Raw genomic sequence first — 23,491 nt, 5'->3', positions numbered from 1 at the left:
ACCCACGCGTCCAGAGCACAATGGATTAGCAGTCCATTGCCTTAACCACTCGGCCACCTCGTCATTCACAGCACTGGTCCCACGGTGGTGAAAGAACCTTCCATTTCACAAAACATGGAGAAAAGCAGGTGACGACAGGCACAATTGTGAAAAGGAATATAGTCAGGAGCTGAGGAAGGAATCAAAGAGTTGCTGGAAAGGCAGTGGTGGAGGGGGGCACTAAATAGGAGCAGTAAGGGACAGAAGAATTTCAATTGACAAAGGTGGACATGTCATAAAGATAACTTGCCTAAGAGGATGAGATTCAAACTCACGCATGCAGAGCACAATGGATTAGCAGTCCATCGCCTTAACCACTCGGCCACCTCGTCATTTACAGCACTGGGCCCACGGTGGTGAAAGAACCTTCCATTTCACAAAACATGGAGAAAAGCAGGTGACGACAGGCACAATTGTGAAAAGGAATATAGTCAGGAGCTGAGGAAGGAATCAAAGAGTTGCTGGAAAGGCAGTGGTGGAGGGGGGCACTAAATAGGAGCAGTAAGGGTTGAGGGACAGAAGAATTTCAATTGACAAAGGTGGACATGTCATGACTATAACTTGCCGACGAGGATGAGATTCGAACTCACGCGTGCAGAGCACAATGGATTAGCAGTCCATCGCCTTAACCACTCGGCCACCTCGTCATTTACAGCACTGGGCCCACGGTGGTGAAAGAACCTTCCATTTCACAAAACATGGAGAAAAGCAGGTGACGACAGGCACAATTGTGAAAAGGAATATAGTCAGGAGCTGAGGAAGGAATCAAAGAGTTGCTGGAAAGGCAGTGGTGGAGGGGGGCACTAAATAGGAGCAGTAAGGGACAGAAGAATTTCAATTGACAAAGGTGGACATGTCATAAAGATAACTTGCCGACGAGGATGAGATTCAAACTCACGCGTGCAGAGCACAATGGATTAGCAGTCCATCGCCTTAACCACTCGGCCACCTCATCATTTACAGCACTGGGCCCACGGTGGTGAAAGAACCTTCCATTTCACAAAACATGGAGACAAGCAGGTGACGACAGGCACAATTGTGAAAAGGAATATAGTCATGAGCAGAGGAAGGAATCAAAGAGTTTCTGGAAAGGCAGTGGTGGAGGGGGGCACTAAATAGGAGCAGTAAGGGTTGAGGGACAGAAGAATTTCAATTGACAAAGGTGGACATGTCATGACTATAACTTGCCGACGAGGATGAGATTCGAACCCACGCGTCCAGAGCACAATGGATTAGCAGTCCATCGCCTTAACCACTCGGCCACCTCGTCATTCACAGCACTGGGCCCACGGTGGTGAAAGAACCTTCCATTTCACAAAACATGGAGAAAAGCAGGTGACGACAGGCACAATTGTGAAAAGGAATATAGTCAGGAGCTGAGGAAGGAATCAAAGAGTTGCTGGAAAGGCAGTGGTGGAGGGGGGCACTAAATAGGAGCAGTAAGGGACAGAAGAATTTCAATTGACAAAGGTGGACATGTCATAAAGATAACTTGCCGACGAGGATGAGATTCAAACTCACGCGTGCAGAGCACAATGGATTAGCAGTCCATCGCCTTAACCACTCGGCCACCTCATCATTCACAGCACTGGTCCCACGGTGGTGAAAGAACCTTCCATTTCACAAAACATGGAGAAAAGCAGGTGACGACAGGCACAATTGTGAAAAGGAATATAGTCAGGAGCTGAGGAAGGAATCAAAGAGTTGCTGGAAAGGCAGTGGTGGAGGGGGGCACTAAATAGGAGCAGTAAGGGACAGAAGAATTTCAATTGACAAAGGTGGACATGTCATAAAGATAACTTGCCTAAGAGGATGAGATTCAAACTCACGCGTGCAGAGCACAACGGATTAGCAGTCCATCGCCTTAACCACTCGGCCACCTCGTCATTTACAGCACTGGGCCCACGGTGGTGAAAGAACCTTCCATTTCACAAAACATGGAGAAAAGCAGGTGACGACAGGCACAATTGTGAAAAGGAATATAGTCAGGAGCTGAGGAAGGAATCAAAGAGTTGCTGGAAAGGCAGTGGTGGAGGGGGGCACTAAATAGGAGCAGTAAGGGTTGAGGGACAGAAGAATTTCAATTGACAAAGGTGGACATGTCATGACTATAACTTGCCGACGAGGATGAGATTCGAACTCACGCGTGCAGAGCACAATGGATTAGCAGTCCATCGCCTTAACCACTCGGCCACCTCGTCATTTACAGCACTGGGCCCACGGTGGTGAAAGAACCTTCCATTTCACCAAACATGGAGAAAAGCAGGTGACGACAGGCACAATTGTGAAAAGGAATATAGTCAGGAGCTGAGGAAGGAATCAAAGAGTTGCTGGAAAGGCAGTGGTGGAGGGGGGCACTAAATAGGAGCAGTAAGGGACAGAAGAATTTCAATTGACAAAGGTGGACATGTCATGACGATAACTTGCCGACAAGGATGAGAGTCGAAGTCACGCGTGCAGAGCACAATGGATTAGCAGTCCATCGCCTTAAGCACTCGGCCACCTCGTCATTTACAGCACTGGGCCCACGGTGGTGAAAGAACCTTCCATTTCACAAAACATGGAGACAAGCAGGTGACGACAGGCACAATTGTGAAAAGGAATATAGTCATGAGCTGAGGAAGGAATCAAAGAGTTTCTGGAAAGGCAGTGGTGGAGGGGGGCACTAAATAGGAGCAGTAAGGGTTGAGGGACAGAAGAATTTTTATTGACAAAGGTGGACATGTCATGACGATAACTTGCCAACGAAGTTGAGATTCGAACTCACGCATGCAGAGCACAATGGATTAGCAGTCCATTGCCTTTACCACTCGGCCACCTCGTCATTTACAGCACTGGTCCCACGGTGGTGAAAGAACCTTCCATTTCACAAAACATGGAGAAAAGCAGGTGACGACAGGCACAATTGTGAAAAGGAATATAGTCAGGAGCTGAGGAAGGAATCAAAGAGTTGCTGGAAAGGCAGTGGTGGAGGGGGGCACTAAATAGGAGCAGTAAGGGTTGAAGGACAGAAGCATTTCAATTGACAAAGGTGGACATGTCATGACTATAACTTGCCGACGAGGATGAGATTCAAACTCACGCGTGCAGAGCACAATGGATTAGCAGTCCATCGCCTTAACCACTCGGCCACCTCGTCATTCACAGCACTGGGCCCACGGTGGTGAAAGAACCTTCCATTTCACAAAACATGGAGAAAAGCAGGTGACGACAGGCACAATTGTGAAAAGGAATATAGTCAGGAGCTGAGGAAGGAATCAAAGAGTTGCTGGAAAGGCAGTGGTGGAGGGGGGCACTAAATAGGAGCAGTAAGGGACAGAAGAATTTCAATTGACAAAGGTGGACATGTCATAAAGATAACTTGCCGACGAGGATGAGATTCAAACTCACGCGTGCAGAGCACAATGGATTAGCAGTCCATCGCCTTAACCACTCGGCCACCTCATCATTTACAGCACTGGGCCCACGGTGGTGAAAGAACCTTCCATTTCACAAAACATGGAGAAAAGCAGGTGACGACAGGCACAATTGTGAAAAGGAATATAGTCAGGAGCTGAGGAAGGAATCAAAGAGTTGCTGGAAAGGCAGTGGTGGAGGGGGGCACTAAATAGGAGCAGTAAGGGACAGAAGAATTTCAATTGACAAAGGTGGACATGTCATAAAGATAACTTGCCGACGAGGATGAGATTCAAACTCACGCGTGCAGAGCACAATGGATTAGCAGTCCATCGCCTTAACCACTCGGCCACCTCGTCATTTACAGCACTGGGCCCACGGTGGTGAAAGAACCTTCCATTTCACAAAACATGGAGAAAAGCAGGTGACGACAGGCACAATTGTGAAAAGGAATATAGTCAGGAGCTGAGGAAGGAATCAAAGAGTTTCTGGAAAGGCAGTGGTGGAGGGGGCACTAAATAGGAGCAGTAAGGGACAGAAGAATTTAAATTGACAAAGGTGGACATGTCATAAAGATAACTTCCCGACAAGGATGAGATTCGAACTCACGCGTGCGGAGCACAATGGATTAGCAGTCCATCGCCTTAACCACTCGGCCACCTCGTCATTTACAGCACTGGGCCCACGGTGGTGAAAGAACCTTCCATTTCACAAAACATGGAGAAAAGCAGGTGACGACAGGCACAATTGTGAAAAGGAATATAGTCAGGAGCTGAGGAAGGAATCAAAGAGTTGCTGGAAAGGCAGTGGTGGAGGGGGGCACTAAATAGGAGCAGTAAGGGTTGAGGGACAGAAGAATTTCAATTGACAAAGGTGGACATGTCATGACTATAACTTGCCGACGAGGATGAGATTCGAACTCACGCGTCCAGAGCACAATGGATTAGCAGTCCATCGCCTTAACCACTCGGCCACCTCGTCATTTACAGCACTGGGCCCACGGTGGTGAAAGAACCTTCCATTTCACAAAACATGGAGAAAAGCAGGTGACGACAGGCACAATTGTGAAAAGGAATATAGTCAGGAGCTAAGGAAGGAATCAAAGAGTTTCTGGAAAGGCAGTGGTGGAGGGGGGCACTAAATAGGAGCAGTAAGGGACAGAAGAATTTCAATTGACAATGGTGGACATGTCATAAAGATAACTTCCCGACAAGGATGAGATTCGAACTCACGCGTGCTGAGCACAATGGATTAGCAGTCCATCGCCTTAACCACTCGGCCACCTCGTCATTTACAGCACTGGGCCCACGGTGGTGAAAGAACCTTCCATTTCACAAAACATGGAGAAAAGCAGGTGACGACAGGCACAATTGTGAAAAGGAATATAGTCAGGAGCTGAGGAAGGAATCAAAGAGTTGCTGGAAAGGCAGTGGTGGAGGGGGGCACTAAATGGGAGCAGTAAGGGTTGAGGGACAGAAGAATTTCAATTGACAAAGGTGGACATGTCATGACTATAACTTGCCGACGAGGATGAGATTCGAACTCACGCGTCCAGAGCACAATGGATTAGCAGTCCATCGCCTTAACCACTCGGCCACCTCGTCATTTTCAGCACTGGGCCCACGGTGGTGAAAGAACCTTCCATTTCACAAAACATGGAGAAAAGCAGGTGACGACAGGCACAATTGTGAAAAGGAATATAGTCAGGAGCTGAGAAAGGAATCAAAGAGTTGCTGGAAAGGCAGTGGTGGAGGGGGGCACTAAATAGGAGCAGTAAGGGACAGAAGAATTTCAATTAAAAAAGGTGGACATGTCATAAAGATAACTTGCCTAATAGGATGAGAGTCGAACTCACGCGTGCAGAGCACAATGGATTAGCAGTCCATCGCCTTAACCACTCGGCCACCTCGTCATTTACAGCACTGGGCCCACGGTGGTGAAAGAACCTTCCATTTCACAAAACATGGAGAAAAGCAGGTGACGACAGGCACAATTGTGAAAAGGAATATAGTCAGGAGCTGAGGAAGGAATCAAAGAGTTGCTGGAAAGGCAGTGGTGGAGGGGGGCACTAAATAGGAGCAGTAAGGGACAGAAGAATTTCAATTGACAAAGGTGGACATGTCATAAAGATAACTTGCCGACGAGGATGAGATTCAAACTCACGCGTGCAGAGCACAATGGATTAGCAGTCCATCGCCTTAACCACTCGGCCACCTCGTCATTTACAGCACTGGTCCCACGGTGGTGAAAGAACCTTCCATTTCACAAAACATGGAGAAAAGCAGGTGACGACAGGCACAATTGTGAAAAGGAATATAGTCAGGAGCTGAGGAAGGAATCAAAGAGTTGCTGGAAAGGCAGTGGTGGAGGGGGGCACTAAATAGGAGCAGTAAGGGTTGAAGGACAGAAGCATTTCAATTGACAAAGGTGGACATGTCATGACTATAACTTGCCGACGAGGATGAGATTCAAACTCACGCGTGCAGAGCACAATGGATTAGCAGTCCATCGCCTTAACCACTCGGCCACCTCGTCATTCACAGCACTGGGCCCACGGTGGTGAAAGAACCTTCCATTTCACAAAACATGGAGAAAAGCAGGTGACGACAGGCACAATTGTGAAAAGGAATATAGTCAGGAGCTGAGGAAGGAATCAAAGAGTTGCTGGAAAGGCAGTGGTGGAGGGGGGCACTAAATAGGAGCAGTAAGGGACAGAAGAATTTCAATTGACAAAGGTGGACATGTCATAAAGATAACTTGCCGACGAGGATGAGATTCAAACTCACGCGTGCAGAGCACAATGGATTAGCAGTCCATCGCCTTAACCACTCGGCCACCTCATCATTTACAGCACTGGGCCCACGGTGGTGAAAGAACCTTCCATTTCACAAAACATGGAGAAAAGCAGGTGACGACAGGCACAATTGTGAAAAGGAATATAGTCAGGAGCTGAGGAAGGAATCAAAGAGTTGCTGGAAAGGCAGTGGTGGAGGGGGGCACTAAATAGGAGCAGTAAGGGACAGAAGAATTTCAATTGACAAAGGTGGACATGTCATAAAGATAACTTGCCGACGAGGATGAGATTCAAACTCACGCGTGCAGAGCACAATGGATTAGCAGTCCATCGCCTTAACCACTCGGCCACCTCGTCATTTACAGCACTGGGCCCACGGTGGTGAAAGAACCTTCCATTTCACAAAACATGGAGAAAAGCAGGTGACGACAGGCACAATTGTGAAAAGGAATATAGTCAGGAGCTGAGGAAGGAATCAAAGAGTTTCTGGAAAGGCAGTGGTGGAGGGGGCACTAAATAGGAGCAGTAAGGGACAGAAGAATTTAAATTGACAAAGGTGGACATGTCATAAAGATAACTTCCCGACAAGGATGAGATTCGAACTCACGCGTGCGGAGCACAATGGATTAGCAGTCCATCGCCTTAACCACTCGGCCACCTCGTCATTTACAGCACTGGGCCCACGGTGGTGAAAGAACCTTCCATTTCACAAAACATGGAGAAAAGCAGGTGACGACAGGCACAATTGTGAAAAGGAATATAGTCAGGAGCTGAGGAAGGAATCAAAGAGTTTCCGGAAAGGCAGTGGTGGAGGGGGGCACTAAATAGGAGCAGTAAGGGACAGAAGAATTTCAATTGACAAAGGTGGACATGTCATGACTATAACTTGCCGACGAGGATGAGATTCGAACTCACGCGTCCAGAGCACAATGGATTAGCAGTCCATCGCCTTAACCACTCGGCCACCTCGTCATTTACAGCACTGGGCCCACGGTGGTGAAAGAACCTTCCATTTCACAAAACATGGAGAAAAGCAGGTGACGACAGGCACAATTGTGAAAAGGAATATAGTCAGGAGCTAAGGAAGGAATCAAAGAGTTTCTGGAAAGGCAGTGGTGGAGGGGGGCACTAAATAGGAGCAGTAAGGGACAGAAGAATTTCAATTGACAATGGTGGACATGTCATAAAGATAACTTCCCGACAAGGATGAGATTCGAACTCACGCGTGCTGAGCACAATGGATTAGCAGTCCATCGCCTTAACCACTCGGCCACCTCGTCATTTACAGCACTGGGCCCACGGTGGTGAAAGAACCTTCCATTTCACAAAACATGGAGAAAAGCAGGTGACGACAGGCACAATTGTGAAAAGGAATATAGTCAGGAGCTGAGGAAGGAATCAAAGAGTTGCTGGAAAGGCAGTGGTGGAGGGGGGCACTAAATGGGAGCAGTAAGGGTTGAGGGACAGAAGAATTTCAATTGACAAAGGTGGACATGTCATGACTATAACTTGCCGACGAGGATGAGATTCGAACTCACGCGTCCAGAGCACAATGGATTAGCAGTCCATCGCCTTAACCACTCGGCCACCTCGTCATTTTCAGCACTGGGCCCACGGTGGTGAAAGAACCTTCCATTTCACAAAACATGGAGAAAAGCAGGTGACGACAGGCACAATTGTGAAAAGGAATATAGTCAGGAGCTGAGAAAGGAATCAAAGAGTTGCTGGAAAGGCAGTGGTGGAGGGGGGCACTAAATAGGAGCAGTAAGGGACAGAAGAATTTCAATTAAAAAAGGTGGACATGTCATAAAGATAACTTGCCTAATAGGATGAGAGTCGAACTCACGCGTGCAGAGCACAATGGATTAGCAGTCCATCGCCTTAACCACTCGGCCACCTCGTCATTTACAGCACTGGGCCCACGGTGGTGAAAGAACCTTCCATTTCACAAAACATGGAGAAAAGCAGGTGACGACAGGCACAATTGTGAAAAGGAATATAGTCAGGAGCTGAGGAAGGAATCAAAGAGTTGCTGGAAAGGCAGTGGTGGAGGGGGGCACTAAATAGGAGCAGTAAGGGACAGAAGAATTTCAATTGACAAAGGTGGACATGTCATAAAGATAACTTGCCGACGAGGATGAGATTCAAACTCACGCGTGCAGAGCACAATGGATTAGCAGTCCATCGCCTTAACCACTCGGCCACCTCATCATTTACAGCACTGGGCCCACGGTGGTGAAAGAACCTTCCATTTCACAAAACATGGAGAAAAGCAGGTGACGACAGGCACAATTGTGAAAAGGAATATAGTCAGGAGCTGAGGAAGGAATCAAAGAGTTGCTGGAAAGGCAGTGGTGGAGGGGGGCACTAAATGGGAGCAGTAAGGGTTGAGGGACAGAAGAATTTCAATTGACAAAGGTGGACATGTCATGACTATAACTTGCCGACGAGGATGAGATTCGAACTCACGCGTCCAGAGCACAATGGATTAGCAGTCCATCGCCTTAACCACTCGGCCACCTCGTCATTTTCAGCACTGGGCCCACGGTGGTGAAAGAACCTTCCATTTCACAAAACATGGAGAAAAGCAGGTGACGACAGGCACAATTGTGAAAAGGAATATAGTCAGGAGCTGAGAAAGGAATCAAAGAGTTGCTGGAAAGGCAGTGGTGGAGGGGGGCACTAAATAGGAGCAGTAAGGGACAGAAGAATTTCAATTAAAAAAGGTGGACATGTCATAAAGATAACTTGCCTAATAGGATGAGAGTCGAACTCACGCGTGCAGAGCACAATGGATTAGCAGTCCATCGCCTTAACCACTCGGCCACCTCGTCATTTACAGCACTGGGCCCACGGTGGTGAAAGAACCTTCCATTTCACAAAACATGGAGAAAAGCAGGTGACGACAGGCACAATTGTGAAAAGGAATATAGTCAGGAGCTGAGGAAGGAATCAAAGAGTTGCTGGAAAGGCAGTGGTGGAGGGGGGCACTAAATAGGAGCAGTAAGGGACAGAAGAATTTCAATTGACAAAGGTGGACATGTCATAAAGATAACTTGCCGACGAGGATGAGATTCAAACTCACGCGTGCAGAGCACAATGGATTAGCAGTCCATCGCCTTAACCACTCGGCCACCTCATCATTTACAGCACTGGGCCCACGGTGGTGAAAGAACCTTCCATTTCACAAAACATGGAGAAAAGCAGGTGACGACAGGCACAATTGTGAAAAGGAATATAGTCAGGAGCTGAGGAAGGAATCAAAGAGTTGCTGGAAAGGCAGTGGTGGAGGGGGGCACTAAATAGGAGCAGTAAGGGACAGAAGAATTTCAATTGACAAAGGTGGACATGTCATGACTATAACTTGCCGACGAGGATGAGATTCGAACTCACGCGTGCAGAGCACAATGGATTAGCAGTCCATCGCCTTAACCACTCGGCCACCTCGTCATTTACAGCACTGGGCCCACGGTGGTGAAAGAACCTTCCATTTCACAAAACATGGAGAAAAGCAGGTGACGACAGGCACAATTGTGAAAAGGAATATAGTCAGGAGCTGAGGAAGGAATCAAAGAGTTTCTGGAAAGGCAGTGGTGGAGGGGGCACTAAATAGGAGCAGTAAGGGACAGAAGAATTTAAATTGACAAAGGTGGACATGTCATAAAGATAACTTCCCGACAAGGATGAGATTCGAACTCACGCGTGCGGAGCACAATGGATTAGCAGTCCATCGCCTTAACCACTCGGCCACCTCGTCATTTACAGCACTGGGCCCACGGTGGTGAAAGAACCTTCCATTTCACAAAACATGGAGAAAAGCAGGTGACGACAGGCACAATTGTGAAAAGGAATATAGTCAGGAGCTGAGGAAGGAATCAAAGAGTTTCTGGAAAGGCAGTGGTGGAGGGGGGCACTAAATAGGAGCAGTAAGGGACAGAAGAATTTCAATTGACAAAGGTGGACATGTCATGACGATAACTTGCTGACGAGGATGAGAGTCGAACTCACGCGTGCAGAGCACAATGGATTAGCAGTCCATCGCCTTAACCACTCGGCCACCTCGTCATTTACAGCACTGGGCCCACGGTGGTGAAAGAACCTTCCATTTCACAAAACATGGAGACAAGCAGGTGACGACAGGCACAATTGTGAAAAGGAATATAGTCATGAGCAGAGGAAGGAATCAAAGAGTTTCTGGAAAGGCAGTGGTGGAGGGGGGCACTAAATAGGAGCAGTAAGGGTTGAGGGACAGAAGAATTTCAATTGACAAAGGTGGACATGTCATGACTATAACTTGCCGACGAGGATGAGATTCGAACCCACGCGTCCAGAGCACAATGGATTAGCAGTCCATTGCCTTAACCACTCGGCCACCTCGTCATTCACAGCACTGGGCCCACGGTGGTGAAAGAACCTTCCATTTCACAAAACATGGAGAAAAGCAGGTGACGACAGGCACAATTGTGAAAAGGAATATAGTCAGGAGCTGAGGTGGGAATCAAAGAGTTGCTGGAAAGGCAGTGGTGGAGGGGGGCACTAAATAGGAGCAGTAAGGGACAGAAGAATTTCAATTGACAAAGGTGGACATGTCATAAAGATAACTTGCCGACGAGGATGAGATTCAAACTCACGCGTGCAGAGCACAATGGATTAGCAGTCCATCGCCTTAACCACTCGGCCACCTCGTCATTTGCAGCACTGGGCCCACGGTGGTGAAAGAACCTTCCATTTCACAAAACATGGAGAAAAGCAGGTGACGACAGGCACAATTGTGAAAAGGAATATAGTCAGGAGCTGAGGAAGGAATCAAAGAGTTTCTGGAAAGGCAGTGGTGGAGGGGGCACTAAATAGGAGCAGTAAGGGACAGAAGAATTTAAATTGACAAAGGTGGACATGTCATAAAGATAACTTCCCGACAAGGATGAGATTCGAACTCACGCGTGCGGAGCACAATGGATTAGCAGTCCATCGCCTTAACCACTCGGCCACCTCGTCATTTACAGCACTGGGCCCACGGTGGTGAAAGAACCTTCCATTTCACAAAACATGGAGAAAAGCAGGTGACGACAGGCACAATTGTGAAAAGGAATATAGTCAGGAGCTGAGGAAGGAATCAAAGAGTTTCCGGAAAGGCAGTGGTGGAGGGGGGCACTAAATAGGAGCAGTAAGGGACAGAAGAATTTCAATTGACAAAGGTGGACATGTCATGACTATAACTTGCCGACGAGGATGAGATTCGAACTCACGCGTCCAGAGCACAATGGATTAGCAGTCCATCGCCTTAACCACTCGGCCACCTCGTCATTTACAGCACTGGGCCCACGGTGGTGAAAGAACCTTCCATTTCACAAAACATGGAGAAAAGCAGGTGACGACAGGCACAATTGTGAAAAGGAATATAGTCAGGAGCTAAGGAAGGAATCAAAGAGTTTCTGGAAAGGCAGTGGTGGAGGGGGGCACTAAATAGGAGCAGTAAGGGACAGAAGAATTTCAATTGACAATGGTGGACATGTCATAAAGATAACTTCCCGACAAGGATGAGATTCGAACTCACGCGTGCTGAGCACAATGGATTAGCAGTCCATCGCCTTAACCACTCGGCCACCTCGTCATTTACAGCACTGGGCCCACGGTGGTGAAAGAACCTTCCATTTCACAAAACATGGAGAAAAGCAGGTGACGACAGGCACAATTGTGAAAAGGAATATAGTCAGGAGCTGAGGAAGGAATCAAAGAGTTGCTGGAAAGGCAGTGGTGGAGGGGGGCACTAAATGGGAGCAGTAAGGGTTGAGGGACAGAAGAATTTCAATTGACAAAGGTGGACATGTCATGACTATAACTTGCCGACGAGGATGAGATTCGAACTCACGCGTCCAGAGCACAATGGATTAGCAGTCCATCGCCTTAACCACTCGGCCACCTCGTCATTTTCAGCACTGGGCCCACGGTGGTGAAAGAACCTTCCATTTCACAAAACATGGAGAAAAGCAGGTGACGACAGGCACAATTGTGAAAAGGAATATAGTCAGGAGCTGAGAAAGGAATCAAAGAGTTGCTGGAAAGGCAGTGGTGGAGGGGGGCACTAAATAGGAGCAGTAAGGGACAGAAGAATTTCAATTAAAAAAGGTGGACATGTCATAAAGATAACTTGCCTAATAGGATGAGAGTCGAACTCACGCGTGCAGAGCACAATGGATTAGCAGTCCATCGCCTTAACCACTCGGCCACCTCGTCATTTACAGCACTGGGCCCACGGTGGTGAAAGAACCTTCCATTTCACAAAACATGGAGAAAAGCAGGTGACGACAGGCACAATTGTGAAAAGGAATATAGTCAGGAGCTGAGGAAGGAATCAAAGAGTTGCTGGAAAGGCAGTGGTGGAGGGGGGCACTAAATAGGAGCAGTAAGGGACAGAAGAATTTCAATTGACAAAGGTGGACATGTCATAAAGATAACTTGCCGACGAGGATGAGATTCAAACTCACGCGTGCAGAGCACAATGGATTAGCAGTCCATCGCCTTAACCACTCGGCCACCTCATCATTTACAGCACTGGGCCCACGGTGGTGAAAGAACCTTCCATTTCACAAAACATGGAGAAAAGCAGGTGACGACAGGCACAATTGTGAAAAGGAATATAGTCAGGAGCTGAGGAAGGAATCAAAGAGTTGCTGGAAAGGCAGTGGTGGAGGGGGGCACTAAATGGGAGCAGTAAGGGTTGAGGGACAGAAGAATTTCAATTGACAAAGGTGGACATGTCATGACTATAACTTGCCGACGAGGATGAGATTCGAACTCACGCGTCCAGAGCACAATGGATTAGCAGTCCATCGCCTTAACCACTCGGCCACCTCGTCATTTTCAGCACTGGGCCCACGGTGGTGAAAGAACCTTCCATTTCACAAAACATGGAGAAAAGCAGGTGACGACAGGCACAATTGTGAAAAGGAATATAGTCAGGAGCTGAGAAAGGAATCAAAGAGTTGCTGGAAAGGCAGTGGTGGAGGGGGGCACTAAATAGGAGCAGTAAGGGACAGAAGAATTTCAATTAAAAAAGGTGGACATGTCATAAAGATAACTTGCCTAATAGGATGAGAGTCGAACTCACGCGTGCAGAGCACAATGGATTAGCAGTCCATCGCCTTAACCACTCGGCCACCTCGTCATTTACAGCACTGGGCCCACGGTGGTGAAAGAACCTTCCATTTCACAAAACATGGAGAAAAGCAGGTGACGACAGGCACAATTGTGAAAAGGAATATAGTCAGGAGCTGAGGAAGGAATCAAAGAGTTGCTGGAAAGGCAGTGGTGGAGGGGGGCACTAAATAGGAGCAGTAAGGGACAGAAGAATTTCAATTGACAAAGGTGGACATGTCATAAAGATAACTTGCCGACGAGGATGAGATTCAAACTCACGCGTGCAGAGCACAATGGATTAGCAGTCCATCGCCTTAACCACTCGGCCACCTCATCATTTACAGCACTGGGCCCACGGTGGTGAAAGAACCTTCCATTTCACAAAACATGGAGAAAAGCAGGTGACGACAGGCACAATTGTGAAAAGGAATATAGTCAGGAGCTGAGGAAGGAATCAAAGAGTTGCTGGAAAGGCAGTGGTGGAGGGGGGCACTAAATAGGAGCAGTAAGGGACAGAAGAATTTCAATTGACAAAGGTGGACATGTCATGACTATAACTTGCCGACGAGGATGAGATTCGAACTCACGCGTGCAGAGCACAATGGATTAGCAGTCCATCGCCTTAACCACTCGGCCACCTCGTCATTTACAGCACTGGGCCCACGGTGGTGAAAGAACCTTCCATTTCACAAAACATGGAGAAAAGCAGGTGACGACAGGCACAATTGTGAAAAGGAATATAGTCAGGAGCTGAGGAAGGAATCAAAGAGTTTCTGGAAAGGCAGTGGTGGAGGGGGCACTAAATAGGAGCAGTAAGGGACAGAAGAATTTAAATTGACAAAGGTGGACATGTCATAAAGATAACTTCCCGACAAGGATGAGATTCGAACTCACGCGTGCGGAGCACAATGGATTAGCAGTCCATCGCCTTAACCACTCGGCCACCTCGTCATTTACAGCACTGGGCCCACGGTGGTGAAAGAACCTTCCATTTCACAAAACATGGAGAAAAGCAGGTGACGACAGGCACAATTGTGAAAAGGAATATAGTCAGGAGCTGAGGAAGGAATCAAAGAGTTTCTGGAAAGGCAGTGGTGGAGGGGGGCACTAAATAGGAGCAGTAAGGGACAGAAGAATTTCAATTGACAAAGGTGGACATGTCATGACGATAACTTGCTGACGAGGATGAGAGTCGAACTCACGCGTGCAGAGCACAATGGATTAGCAGTCCATCGCCTTAACCACTCGGCCACCTCGTCATTTACAGCACTGGGCCCACGGTGGTGAAAGAACCTTCCATTTCACAAAACATGGAGACAAGCAGGTGACGACAGGCACAATTGTGAAAAGGAATATAGTCATGAGCAGAGGAAGGAATCAAAGAGTTTCTGGAAAGGCAGTGGTGGAGGGGGGCACTAAATAGGAGCAGTAAGGGTTGAGGGACAGAAGAATTTCAATTGACAAAGGTGGACATGTCATGACTATAACTTGCCGACGAGGATGAGATTCGAACCCACGCGTCCAGAGCACAATGGATTAGCAGTCCATTGCCTTAACCACTCGGCCACCTCGTCATTCACAGCACTGGGCCCACGGTGGTGAAAGAACCTTCCATTTCACAAAACATGGAGAAAAGCAGGTGACGACAGGCACAATTGTGAAAAGGAATATAGTCAGGAGCTGAGGTGGGAATCAAAGAGTTGCTGGAAAGGCAGTGGTGGAGGGGGGCACTAAATAGGAGCAGTAAGGGACAGAAGAATTTCAATTGACAAAGGTGGACATGTCATAAAGATAACTTGCCGACGAGGATGAGATTCAAACTCACGCGTGCAGAGCACAATGGATTAGCAGTCCATCGCCTTAACCACTCGGCCACCTCGTCATTTGCAGCACTGGGCCCACGGTGGTGAAAGAACCTTCCATTTCACAAAACATGGAGAAAAGCAGGTGACGACAGGCACAATTGTGAAAAGGAATATAGTCAGGAGCTGAGGAAGGAATCAAAGAGTTGCTGGAAAGGCAATGGTGGAGGGGGGCACTAAATAGGAGCAGTAAGGGACAGAAGAATTTCAATTGACAAAGGTGGACATGTCATAACGATAACTTGCCGACGAGGATGAGAGTCGAACTCACGCGTGCAGAGCACAATGGATTAGCAGTCCATCGCCTTAACCACTCGGCCACCTCGTCATTTACAGCACTGGGCCCACGGTGGTGAAAGAACCTTCCATTTCACAAAACATGGAGAAAAGCAGGTGACGACAGGCACAATTGTGAAAAGGAATATAGTCAGGAGCTGAGGAAGGAATCAAAGAGTTTCTGGAAAGGCAGTGGTGGAGGGGGGCACTAAATAGGAGCAGTAAGGGACAGAAGAATTTCAATTGACAAAGGTGGACATGTCATGACGATAACTTGCTGACGAGGATGAGAGTCGAACTCACGCGTGCAGAGCACAATGGATTAGCAGTCCATTGCCTTAACCACTCGGCCACCTCGTCATTTACAGCACTGGGCCCACGGTGGTGAAAGAACCTTCCATTTCACAAAACATGGAGACAAGCAGGTGACGACAGGCACAATTGTGAAAAGGAATATAGTCATGAGCAGAGGAAGGAATCAAAGAGTTTCTGGAAAGGCAGTGGTGGAGGGGGGCACTAAATAGGAGCAGTAAGGGTTGAGGGACAGAAGAATTTCAATTGACAAAGGTGGACATGTCATGACTATAACTTGCCGACGAGGATGAGATTCGAACCCACGCGTCCAGAGCACAATGGATTAGCAGTCCATTGCCTTAACCACTCGGCCACCTCGTCATTCACAGCACTGGGCCCACGGTGGTGAAAGAACCTTCCATTTCACAAAACATGGAGAAAAGCAGGTGACGACAGGCACAATTGTGAAAAGGAATATAGTCAGGAGCTGAGGTGGGAATCAAAGAGTTGCTGGAAAGGCAGTGGTGGAGGGGGGCACTAAATAGGAGCAGTAAGGGACAGAAGAATTTCAATTGACAAAGGTGGACATGTCATAAAGATAACTTGCCGACGAGGATGAGATTCAAACTCACGCGTGCAGAGCACAATGGATTAGCAGTCCATCGCCTTAACCACTCGGCCACCTCGTCATTTGCAGCACTGGGCCCACGGTGGTGAAAGAACCTTCCATTTCACAAAACATGGAGAAAAGCAGGTGACGACAGGCACAATTGTGAAAAGGAATATAGTCAGGAGCTGAGGAAGGAATCAAAGAGTTGCTGGAAAGGCAATGGTGGAGGGGGGCACTAAATAGGAGCAGTAAGGGACAGAAGAATTTCAATTGACAAAGGTGGACATGTCATAACGATAACTTGCCGACGAGGATGAGAGTCGAACTCACGCGTGCAGAGCACAATGGATTAGCAGTCCATCGCCTTAACCACTCGGCCACCTCGTCATTTACAGCACTGGGCCCACGGTGGTGAAAGAACCTTCCATTTCACAAAACATGGAGAAAAGCAGGTGACGACAGGCACAATTGTGAAAAGGAATATAGTCAGGAGCTGAGGAAGGAATCAAAGAGTTTCTGGAAAGGCAGTGGTGGAGGGGGGCACTAAATAGGAGCAGTAAGGGACAGAAGAATTTCAATTGACAAAGGTGGACATGTCATGACGATAACTTGCTGACGAGGATGAGAGTCGAACTCACGCGTGCAGAGCACAATGGATTAGCAGTCCATTGCCTTAACCACTCGGCCACCTCGTCATTCACAGCACTGGGCCCACGGTGGTGAAAGAACCTTCCATTTCACAAAACATGGAGAAAAGCAGGTGACGACAGGCACAATTGTGAAAAGGAATATAGTCAGGAGCTGAGGTGGGAATCAAAGAGTTGCTGGAAAGGCAGTGGTGGAGGGGGGCACTAAATAGGAGCAGTAAGGGACAGAAGAATTTCAATTGACAAAGGTGGACATGTCATAAAGATAACTTGCCGACGAGGATGAGATTCAAACTCACGCGTGCAGAGCACAATGGATTAGCAGTCCATCGCCTTAACCACTCGGCCACCTCATCATTTACAGCACTGGGCCCACGGTGGTGAAAGAAACTTCCATTTCACAAAACATGGAGAAAAGCAGGTGACGACAGGCACAATTGTGAAAAGGAATATAGTCAGGAGCTGAGAAAGGAATCAAAGAGTTGCTGGAAAGGCAGTGGTGGAGGGGGGCACTAAATAGGAGCAGTAAGGGACAGAAGAATTTCAATTAAAAAAGGTGGACATGTCATAAAGATAACTTGCCTAATAGGATGAGAGTCGAACTCACGCGTGCAGAGCACAATGGATTAGCAGTCCATCGCCTTAACCACTCGGCCACCTCGTCATTTACAGCACTGGGCCCACGGTGGTGAAAGAACCTTCCATTTCACAAAACATGGAGAAAAGCAGGTGACGACAGGCACAATTGTGAAAAGGAATATAGTCAGGAGCTGAGGAAGGAATCAAAGAGTTTCTGGAAAGGCAGTGGTGGAGGGGGGCACTAAATAGGAGCAGTAAGGGACAGAAGAATTTCAATTGACAAAGGTGGACATGTCATGACGATAACTTGCTGACGAGGATGAGAGTCGAACTCACGCGTGCAGAGCACAATGGATTAGCAGTCCATCGCCTTAACCACTCGGCCACCTCGTCATTTACAGCACTGGGCCCACGGTGGTGAAAGAACCTTCCATTTCACAAAACATGGAGACAAGCAGGTGACGACAGGCACAATTGTGAAAAGGAATATAGTCATGAGCAGAGGAAGGAATCAAAGAGTTTCTGGAAAGGCAGTGGTGGAGGGGGGCACTAAATAGGAGCAGTAAGGGTTGAGGGACAGAAGAATTTCAATTGACAAAGGTGGACATGTCATGACTATAACTTGCCGACGAGGATGAGATTCGAACCCACGCGTCCAGAGCACAATGGATTAGCAGTCCATTGCCTTAACCACTCGGCCACCTCGTCATTCACAGCACTGGGCCCACGGTGGTGAAAGAACCTTCCATTTCACAAAACATGGAGAAAAGCAGGTGACGACAGGCACAATTGTGAAAAGGAATATAGTCAGGAGCTGAGGTGGGAATCAAAGAGTTGCTGGAAAGGCAGTGGTGGAGGGGGGCACTAAATAGGAGCAGTAAGGGACAGAAGAATTTCAATTGACAAAGGTGGACATGTCATAAAGATAACTTGCCGACGAGGATGAGATTCAAACTCACGCGTGCAGAGCACAATGGATTAGCAGTCCATCGCCTTAACCACTCGGCCACCTCGTCATTTGCAGCACTGGGCCCACGGTGGTGAAAGAACCTTCCATTTCACAAAACATGGAGAAAAGCAGGTGACGACAGGCACAATTGTGAAAAGGAATATAGTCAGGAGCTGAGGAAGGAATCAAAGAGTTGCTGGAAAGGCAATGGTGGAGGGGGGCACTAAATAGGAGCAGTAAGGGACAGAAGAATTTCAATTGACAAAGGTGGACATGTCATAACGATAACTTGCCGACAAGGATGAGAGTCGAACTCACGCGTGCAGAGCACAATGGATTAGCAGTCCATCGCCTTAACCACTCGGCCACCTCGTCATTTACAGCACTGGGCCCACGGTGGTGAAAGAACCTTCCATTTCACAAAACATGGAGAAAAGCAGGTGACGACAGGCACAATTGTGAAAAGGAATATAGTCAGGAGCTGAGGAAGGAATCAAAGAGTTTCTGGAAAGGCAGTGGTGGAGGGGGGCACTAAATAGGAGCAGTAAGGGACAGAAGAATTTCAATTGACAAAGGTGGACATGTCATGACGATAACTTGCTGACGAGGATGAGAGTCGAACTCACGCGTGCAGAGCACAATGGATTAGCAGTCCATTGCCTTAACCACTCGGCCACCTCGTCATTCACAGCACTGGGCCCACGGTGGTGAAAGAACCTTCCATTTCACAAAACATGGAGAAAAGCAGGTGACGACAGGCACAATTGTGAAAAGGAATATAGTCAGGAGCTGAGGTGGGAATCAAAGAGTTGCTGGAAAGGCAGTGGTGGAGGGGGGCACTAAATAGGAGCAGTAAGGGACAGAAGAATTTCAATTGACAAAGGTGGACATGTCATAAAGATAACTTGCCGACGAGGATGAGATTCAAACTCACGCGTGCAGAGCACAATGGATTAGCAGTCCATCGCCTTAACCACTCGGCCACCTCGTCATTTGCAGCACTGGGCCCACGGTGGTGAAAGAACCTTCCATTTCACAAAACATGGAGAAAAGCAGGTGACGACAGGCACAATTGTGAAAAGGAATATAGTCAGGAGCTGAGGAAGGAATCAAAGAGTTGCTGGAAAGGCAATGGTGGAGGGGGGCACTAAATAGGAGCAGTAAGGGACAGAAGAATTTCAATTGACAAAGGTGGACATGTCATAACGATAACTTGCCGACGAGGATGAGAGTCGAACTCACGCGTGCAGAGCACAATGGATTAGCAGTCCATCGCCTTAACCACTCGGCCACCTCGTCATTTACAGCACTGGGCCCACGGTGGTGAAAGAACCTTCCATTTCACAAAACATGGAGAAAAGCAGGTGACGACAGGCACAATTGTGAAAAGGAATATAGTCAGGAGCTGAGGAAGGAATCAAAGAGTTTCTGGAAAGGCAGTGGTGGAGGGGGGCACTAAATAGGAGCAGTAAGGGACAGAAGAATTTCAATTGACAAAGGTGGACATGTCATGACGATAACTTGCTGACGAGGATGAGAGTCGAACTCACGCGTGCAGAGCACAATGGATTAGCAGTCCATCGCCTTAACCACTCGGCCACCTCGTCATTTACAGCACTGGGCCCACGGTGGTGAAAGAACCTTCCATTTCACAAAACATGGAGACAAGCAGGTGACGACAGGCACAATTGTGAAAAGGAATATAGTCATGAGCAGAGGAAGGAATCAAAGAGTTTCTGGAAAGGCAGTGGTGGAGGGGGGCACTAAATAGGAGCAGTAAGGGTTGAGGGACAGAAGAATTTCAATTGACAAAGGTGGACATGTCATGACTATAACTTGCCGACGAGGATGAGATTCGAACCCACGCGTCCAGAGCACAATGGATTAGCAGTCCATTGCCTTAACCACTCGGCCACCTCGTCATTCACAGCACTGGGCCCACGGTGGTGAAAGAACCTTCCATTTCACAAAACATGGAGAAAAGCAGGTGACGACAGGCACAATTGTGAAAAGGAATATAGTCAGGAGCTGAGGTGGGAATCAAAGAGTTGCTGGAAAGGCAGTGGTGGAGGGGGGCACTAAATAGGAGCAGTAAGGGACAGAAGAATTTCAATTGACAAAGGTGGACATGTCATAAAGATAACTTGCCGACGAGGATGAGATTCAAACTCACGCGTGCAGAGCACAATGGATTAGCAGTCCATCGCCTTAACCACTCGGCCACCTCGTCATTTGCAGCACTGGGCCCACGGTGGTGAAAGAACCTTCCATTTCACAAAACATGGAGAAAAGCAGGTGACGACAGGCACAATTGTGAAAAGGAATATAGTCAGGAGCTGAGGAAGGAATCAAAGAGTTGCTGGAAAGGCAATGGTGGAGGGGGGCACTAAATAGGAGCAGTAAGGGACAGAAGAATTTCAATTGACAAAGGTGGACATGTCATAACGATAACTTGCCGACAAGGATGAGAGTCGAACTCACGCGTGCAGAGCACAATGGATTAGCAGTCCATCGCCTTAACCACTCGGCCACCTCGTCATTTACAGCACTGGGCCCACGGTGGTGAAAGAACCTTCCATTTCACAAAACATGGAGAAAAGCAGGTGACGACAGGCACAATTGTGAAAAGGAATATAGTCAGGAGCTGAGGAAGGAATCAAAGAGTTTCTGGAAAGGCAGTGGTGGAGGGGGGCACTAAATAGGAGCAGTAAGGGACAGAAGAATTTCAATTGACAAAGGTGGACATGTCATGACGATAACTTGCTGACGAGGATGAGAGTCGAACTCACGCGTGCAGAGCACAATGGATTAGCAGTCCATTGCCTTAACCACTCGGCCACCTCGTCATTCACAGCACTGGGCCCACGGTGGTGAAAGAACCTTCCATTTCACAAAACATGGAGAAAAGCAGGTGACGACAGGCACAATTGTGAAAAGGAATATAGTCAGGAGCTGAGGTGGGAATCAAAGAGTTGCTGGAAAGGCAGTGGTGGAGGGGGGCACTAAATAGGAGCAGTAAGGGACAGAAGAATTTCAATTGACAAAGGTGGACATGTCATAAAGATAACTTGCCGACGAGGATGAGATTCAAACTCACGCGTGCAGAGCACAATGGATTAGCAGTCCATCGCCTTAACCACTCGGCCACCTCGTCATTTGCAGCACTGGGCCCACGGTGGTGAAAGAACCTTCCATTTCACAAAACATGGAGAAAAGCAGGTGACGACAGGCACAATTGTGAAAAGGAATATAGTCAGGAGCTGAGGAAGGAATCAAAGAGTTGCTGGAAAGGCAATGGTGGAGGGGGGCACTAAATAGGAGCAGTAAGGGACAGAAGAATTTCAATTGACAAAGGTGGACATGTCATAACGATAACTTGCCGACGAGGATGAGAGTCGAACTCACGCGTGCAGAGCACAATGGATTAGCAGTCCATCGCCTTAACCACTCGGCCACCTCGTCATTTACAGCACTGGGCCCACGGTGGTGAAAGAACCTTCCATTTCACAAAACATGGAGAAAAGCAGGTGACGACAGGCACAATTGTGAAAAGGAATATAGTCAGGAGCTGAGGAAGGAATCAAAGAGTTTCTGGAAAGGCAGTGGTGGAGGGGGGCACTAAATAGGAGCAGTAAGGGACAGAAGAATTTCAATTGACAAAGGTGGACATGTCATGACGATAACTTGCTGACGAGGATGAGAGTCGAACTCACGCGTGCAGAGCACAATGGATTAGCAGTCCATTGCCTTAACCACTCGGCCACCTCGTCATTCACAGCACTGGGCCCACGGTGGTGAAAGAACCTTCCATTTCACAAAACATGGAGAAAAGCAGGTGACGACAGGCACAATTGTGAAAAGGAATATAGTCAGGAGCTGAGGTGGGAATCAAAGAGTTGCTGGAAAGGCAGTGGTGGAGGGGGGCACTAAATAGGAGCAGTAAGGGACAGAAGAATTTCAATTGACAAAGGTGGACATGTCATAAAGATAACTTGCCGACGAGGATGAGATTCAAACTCACGCGTGCAGAGCACAATGGATTAGCAGTCCATCGCCTTAACCACTCGGCCACCTCATCATTTACAGCACTGGGCCCACGGTGGTGAAAGAACCTTCCATTTCACAAAACATGGAGAAAAGCAGGTGACGACAGGCACAATTGTGAAAAGGAATATAGTCAGGAGCTGAGGAAGGAATCAAAGAGTTGCTGGAAAGGCAGTGGTGGAGGGGGGCACTAAATAGGAGCAGTAAGGGACAGAAGAATTTCAATTGACAAAGGTGGACATGTCATAAAGATAACTTGCCGACGAGGATGAGATTCGAACTCACGCGTGCAGAGCACAATGGATTAGCAGTCCATCGCCTTAACCACTCGGCCACCTCGTCATTTACAGCACTGGGCCCACGGTGGTGAAAGAACCTTCCATTTCACAAAACATGGAGAAAAGCAGGTGACGACAGGCACAATTGTGAAAAGGAATATAGTCAGGAGCTGAGGAAGGAATCAAAGAGTTTCTGGAAAGGCAGTGGTGGAGGGGGGCACTAAATAGGAGCAGTAAGGGACAGAAGAATTTCAATTGACAAAGGTGGACATGTCATGACGACAACTTCCCGACAAGGATGAGATTCGAACTCACGCGTGCTGAGCACAATGGATTAGCAGTCCATCGCCTTAACCACTCGGCCACCTCGTCATTTACAGCACTGGGCCCACGGTGGTGAAAGAACCTTCCATTTCACAAAACATGGAGAAAAGCAGGTGACGACAGGCACAATTGTGAAAAGGAATATAGTCAGGAGCTGAGGAAGGAATCAAAGAGTTGCTGGAAAGGCAGTGGTGTAGGGGGGCACTAAATAGGAGCAGTAAGGGTTGAGGGACAGAAGAATTTCAATTGACAAAGGTGGACA

The 23,491-nt window shown here is 48.0% G+C and overlaps 41 non-coding genes across 41 annotated transcripts; all 41 read right to left on the bottom strand.

The window, feature by feature from the left end:
• Positions 1–604: 604 nt before the first annotated feature.
• On the bottom strand, positions 605–686 carry trnas-gcu (transfer RNA serine (anticodon GCU)). Its single transcript has one exon. It is a non-coding gene; the product is annotated as a tRNA-Ser (tRNA).
• Positions 687–2,158: 1,472 nt separating this feature from the next.
• On the bottom strand, positions 2,159–2,240 carry trnas-gcu (transfer RNA serine (anticodon GCU)). Its single transcript has one exon. It is a non-coding gene; the product is annotated as a tRNA-Ser (tRNA).
• An 856-nt stretch (positions 2,241–3,096) lies between these two features.
• trnas-gcu (transfer RNA serine (anticodon GCU)) lies at positions 3,097–3,178 on the bottom strand. Its single transcript has one exon. It is a non-coding gene; the product is annotated as a tRNA-Ser (tRNA).
• Positions 3,179–3,712: 534 nt separating this feature from the next.
• Positions 3,713–3,794, bottom strand: trnas-gcu (transfer RNA serine (anticodon GCU)). The gene has a single exon. It is a non-coding gene; the product is annotated as a tRNA-Ser (tRNA).
• A 225-nt stretch (positions 3,795–4,019) lies between these two features.
• On the bottom strand, positions 4,020–4,101 carry trnas-gcu (transfer RNA serine (anticodon GCU)). Its single transcript has one exon. It is a non-coding gene; the product is annotated as a tRNA-Ser (tRNA).
• Positions 4,102–4,642: 541 nt separating this feature from the next.
• Positions 4,643–4,724, bottom strand: trnas-gcu (transfer RNA serine (anticodon GCU)). Its single transcript has one exon. It is a non-coding gene; the product is annotated as a tRNA-Ser (tRNA).
• Positions 4,725–5,573: 849 nt separating this feature from the next.
• Positions 5,574–5,655, bottom strand: trnas-gcu (transfer RNA serine (anticodon GCU)). The gene has a single exon. It is a non-coding gene; the product is annotated as a tRNA-Ser (tRNA).
• Positions 5,656–5,888: 233 nt separating this feature from the next.
• Positions 5,889–5,970, bottom strand: trnas-gcu (transfer RNA serine (anticodon GCU)). The gene has a single exon. It is a non-coding gene; the product is annotated as a tRNA-Ser (tRNA).
• A 534-nt stretch (positions 5,971–6,504) lies between these two features.
• Positions 6,505–6,586, bottom strand: trnas-gcu (transfer RNA serine (anticodon GCU)). Its single transcript has one exon. It is a non-coding gene; the product is annotated as a tRNA-Ser (tRNA).
• Positions 6,587–6,811: 225 nt separating this feature from the next.
• On the bottom strand, positions 6,812–6,893 carry trnas-gcu (transfer RNA serine (anticodon GCU)). Its single transcript has one exon. It is a non-coding gene; the product is annotated as a tRNA-Ser (tRNA).
• A 534-nt stretch (positions 6,894–7,427) lies between these two features.
• Positions 7,428–7,509, bottom strand: trnas-gcu (transfer RNA serine (anticodon GCU)). Its single transcript has one exon. It is a non-coding gene; the product is annotated as a tRNA-Ser (tRNA).
• Positions 7,510–9,597: 2,088 nt separating this feature from the next.
• Positions 9,598–9,679, bottom strand: trnas-gcu (transfer RNA serine (anticodon GCU)). The gene has a single exon. It is a non-coding gene; the product is annotated as a tRNA-Ser (tRNA).
• Positions 9,680–9,904: 225 nt separating this feature from the next.
• On the bottom strand, positions 9,905–9,986 carry trnas-gcu (transfer RNA serine (anticodon GCU)). Its single transcript has one exon. It is a non-coding gene; the product is annotated as a tRNA-Ser (tRNA).
• A 226-nt stretch (positions 9,987–10,212) lies between these two features.
• Positions 10,213–10,294, bottom strand: trnas-gcu (transfer RNA serine (anticodon GCU)). The gene has a single exon. It is a non-coding gene; the product is annotated as a tRNA-Ser (tRNA).
• A 541-nt stretch (positions 10,295–10,835) lies between these two features.
• On the bottom strand, positions 10,836–10,917 carry trnas-gcu (transfer RNA serine (anticodon GCU)). The gene has a single exon. It is a non-coding gene; the product is annotated as a tRNA-Ser (tRNA).
• Positions 10,918–11,142: 225 nt separating this feature from the next.
• Positions 11,143–11,224, bottom strand: trnas-gcu (transfer RNA serine (anticodon GCU)). The gene has a single exon. It is a non-coding gene; the product is annotated as a tRNA-Ser (tRNA).
• Positions 11,225–11,758: 534 nt separating this feature from the next.
• On the bottom strand, positions 11,759–11,840 carry trnas-gcu (transfer RNA serine (anticodon GCU)). The gene has a single exon. It is a non-coding gene; the product is annotated as a tRNA-Ser (tRNA).
• A 2,088-nt stretch (positions 11,841–13,928) lies between these two features.
• trnas-gcu (transfer RNA serine (anticodon GCU)) lies at positions 13,929–14,010 on the bottom strand. The gene has a single exon. It is a non-coding gene; the product is annotated as a tRNA-Ser (tRNA).
• Positions 14,011–14,235: 225 nt separating this feature from the next.
• trnas-gcu (transfer RNA serine (anticodon GCU)) lies at positions 14,236–14,317 on the bottom strand. The gene has a single exon. It is a non-coding gene; the product is annotated as a tRNA-Ser (tRNA).
• A 226-nt stretch (positions 14,318–14,543) lies between these two features.
• On the bottom strand, positions 14,544–14,625 carry trnas-gcu (transfer RNA serine (anticodon GCU)). The gene has a single exon. It is a non-coding gene; the product is annotated as a tRNA-Ser (tRNA).
• A 541-nt stretch (positions 14,626–15,166) lies between these two features.
• trnas-gcu (transfer RNA serine (anticodon GCU)) lies at positions 15,167–15,248 on the bottom strand. The gene has a single exon. It is a non-coding gene; the product is annotated as a tRNA-Ser (tRNA).
• A 226-nt stretch (positions 15,249–15,474) lies between these two features.
• trnas-gcu (transfer RNA serine (anticodon GCU)) lies at positions 15,475–15,556 on the bottom strand. The gene has a single exon. It is a non-coding gene; the product is annotated as a tRNA-Ser (tRNA).
• A 226-nt stretch (positions 15,557–15,782) lies between these two features.
• Positions 15,783–15,864, bottom strand: trnas-gcu (transfer RNA serine (anticodon GCU)). The gene has a single exon. It is a non-coding gene; the product is annotated as a tRNA-Ser (tRNA).
• A 541-nt stretch (positions 15,865–16,405) lies between these two features.
• Positions 16,406–16,487, bottom strand: trnas-gcu (transfer RNA serine (anticodon GCU)). The gene has a single exon. It is a non-coding gene; the product is annotated as a tRNA-Ser (tRNA).
• Positions 16,488–16,713: 226 nt separating this feature from the next.
• trnas-gcu (transfer RNA serine (anticodon GCU)) lies at positions 16,714–16,795 on the bottom strand. Its single transcript has one exon. It is a non-coding gene; the product is annotated as a tRNA-Ser (tRNA).
• Positions 16,796–17,021: 226 nt separating this feature from the next.
• trnas-gcu (transfer RNA serine (anticodon GCU)) lies at positions 17,022–17,103 on the bottom strand. The gene has a single exon. It is a non-coding gene; the product is annotated as a tRNA-Ser (tRNA).
• An 842-nt stretch (positions 17,104–17,945) lies between these two features.
• On the bottom strand, positions 17,946–18,027 carry trnas-gcu (transfer RNA serine (anticodon GCU)). Its single transcript has one exon. It is a non-coding gene; the product is annotated as a tRNA-Ser (tRNA).
• Positions 18,028–18,568: 541 nt separating this feature from the next.
• Positions 18,569–18,650, bottom strand: trnas-gcu (transfer RNA serine (anticodon GCU)). Its single transcript has one exon. It is a non-coding gene; the product is annotated as a tRNA-Ser (tRNA).
• A 226-nt stretch (positions 18,651–18,876) lies between these two features.
• On the bottom strand, positions 18,877–18,958 carry trnas-gcu (transfer RNA serine (anticodon GCU)). The gene has a single exon. It is a non-coding gene; the product is annotated as a tRNA-Ser (tRNA).
• A 226-nt stretch (positions 18,959–19,184) lies between these two features.
• Positions 19,185–19,266, bottom strand: trnas-gcu (transfer RNA serine (anticodon GCU)). The gene has a single exon. It is a non-coding gene; the product is annotated as a tRNA-Ser (tRNA).
• A 226-nt stretch (positions 19,267–19,492) lies between these two features.
• On the bottom strand, positions 19,493–19,574 carry trnas-gcu (transfer RNA serine (anticodon GCU)). Its single transcript has one exon. It is a non-coding gene; the product is annotated as a tRNA-Ser (tRNA).
• A 226-nt stretch (positions 19,575–19,800) lies between these two features.
• trnas-gcu (transfer RNA serine (anticodon GCU)) lies at positions 19,801–19,882 on the bottom strand. The gene has a single exon. It is a non-coding gene; the product is annotated as a tRNA-Ser (tRNA).
• Positions 19,883–20,108: 226 nt separating this feature from the next.
• Positions 20,109–20,190, bottom strand: trnas-gcu (transfer RNA serine (anticodon GCU)). Its single transcript has one exon. It is a non-coding gene; the product is annotated as a tRNA-Ser (tRNA).
• A 541-nt stretch (positions 20,191–20,731) lies between these two features.
• Positions 20,732–20,813, bottom strand: trnas-gcu (transfer RNA serine (anticodon GCU)). Its single transcript has one exon. It is a non-coding gene; the product is annotated as a tRNA-Ser (tRNA).
• Positions 20,814–21,039: 226 nt separating this feature from the next.
• On the bottom strand, positions 21,040–21,121 carry trnas-gcu (transfer RNA serine (anticodon GCU)). Its single transcript has one exon. It is a non-coding gene; the product is annotated as a tRNA-Ser (tRNA).
• A 226-nt stretch (positions 21,122–21,347) lies between these two features.
• On the bottom strand, positions 21,348–21,429 carry trnas-gcu (transfer RNA serine (anticodon GCU)). The gene has a single exon. It is a non-coding gene; the product is annotated as a tRNA-Ser (tRNA).
• Positions 21,430–21,655: 226 nt separating this feature from the next.
• Positions 21,656–21,737, bottom strand: trnas-gcu (transfer RNA serine (anticodon GCU)). The gene has a single exon. It is a non-coding gene; the product is annotated as a tRNA-Ser (tRNA).
• A 226-nt stretch (positions 21,738–21,963) lies between these two features.
• trnas-gcu (transfer RNA serine (anticodon GCU)) lies at positions 21,964–22,045 on the bottom strand. Its single transcript has one exon. It is a non-coding gene; the product is annotated as a tRNA-Ser (tRNA).
• A 226-nt stretch (positions 22,046–22,271) lies between these two features.
• trnas-gcu (transfer RNA serine (anticodon GCU)) lies at positions 22,272–22,353 on the bottom strand. The gene has a single exon. It is a non-coding gene; the product is annotated as a tRNA-Ser (tRNA).
• A 534-nt stretch (positions 22,354–22,887) lies between these two features.
• Positions 22,888–22,969, bottom strand: trnas-gcu (transfer RNA serine (anticodon GCU)). Its single transcript has one exon. It is a non-coding gene; the product is annotated as a tRNA-Ser (tRNA).
• A 226-nt stretch (positions 22,970–23,195) lies between these two features.
• Positions 23,196–23,277, bottom strand: trnas-gcu (transfer RNA serine (anticodon GCU)). The gene has a single exon. It is a non-coding gene; the product is annotated as a tRNA-Ser (tRNA).
• Positions 23,278–23,491: the final 214 nt, after the last annotated feature.

This window comes from Osmerus eperlanus, chromosome 11 (genome assembly GCF_963692335.1).
Source record: "Osmerus eperlanus chromosome 11, fOsmEpe2.1, whole genome shotgun sequence".
NCBI lineage: Eukaryota > Metazoa > Chordata > Actinopteri > Osmeriformes > Osmeridae > Osmerus > Osmerus eperlanus.
Note: the sequence above shows the minus strand (reverse complement) of the source record. Positions and strands in the feature narration are given on the sequence as shown.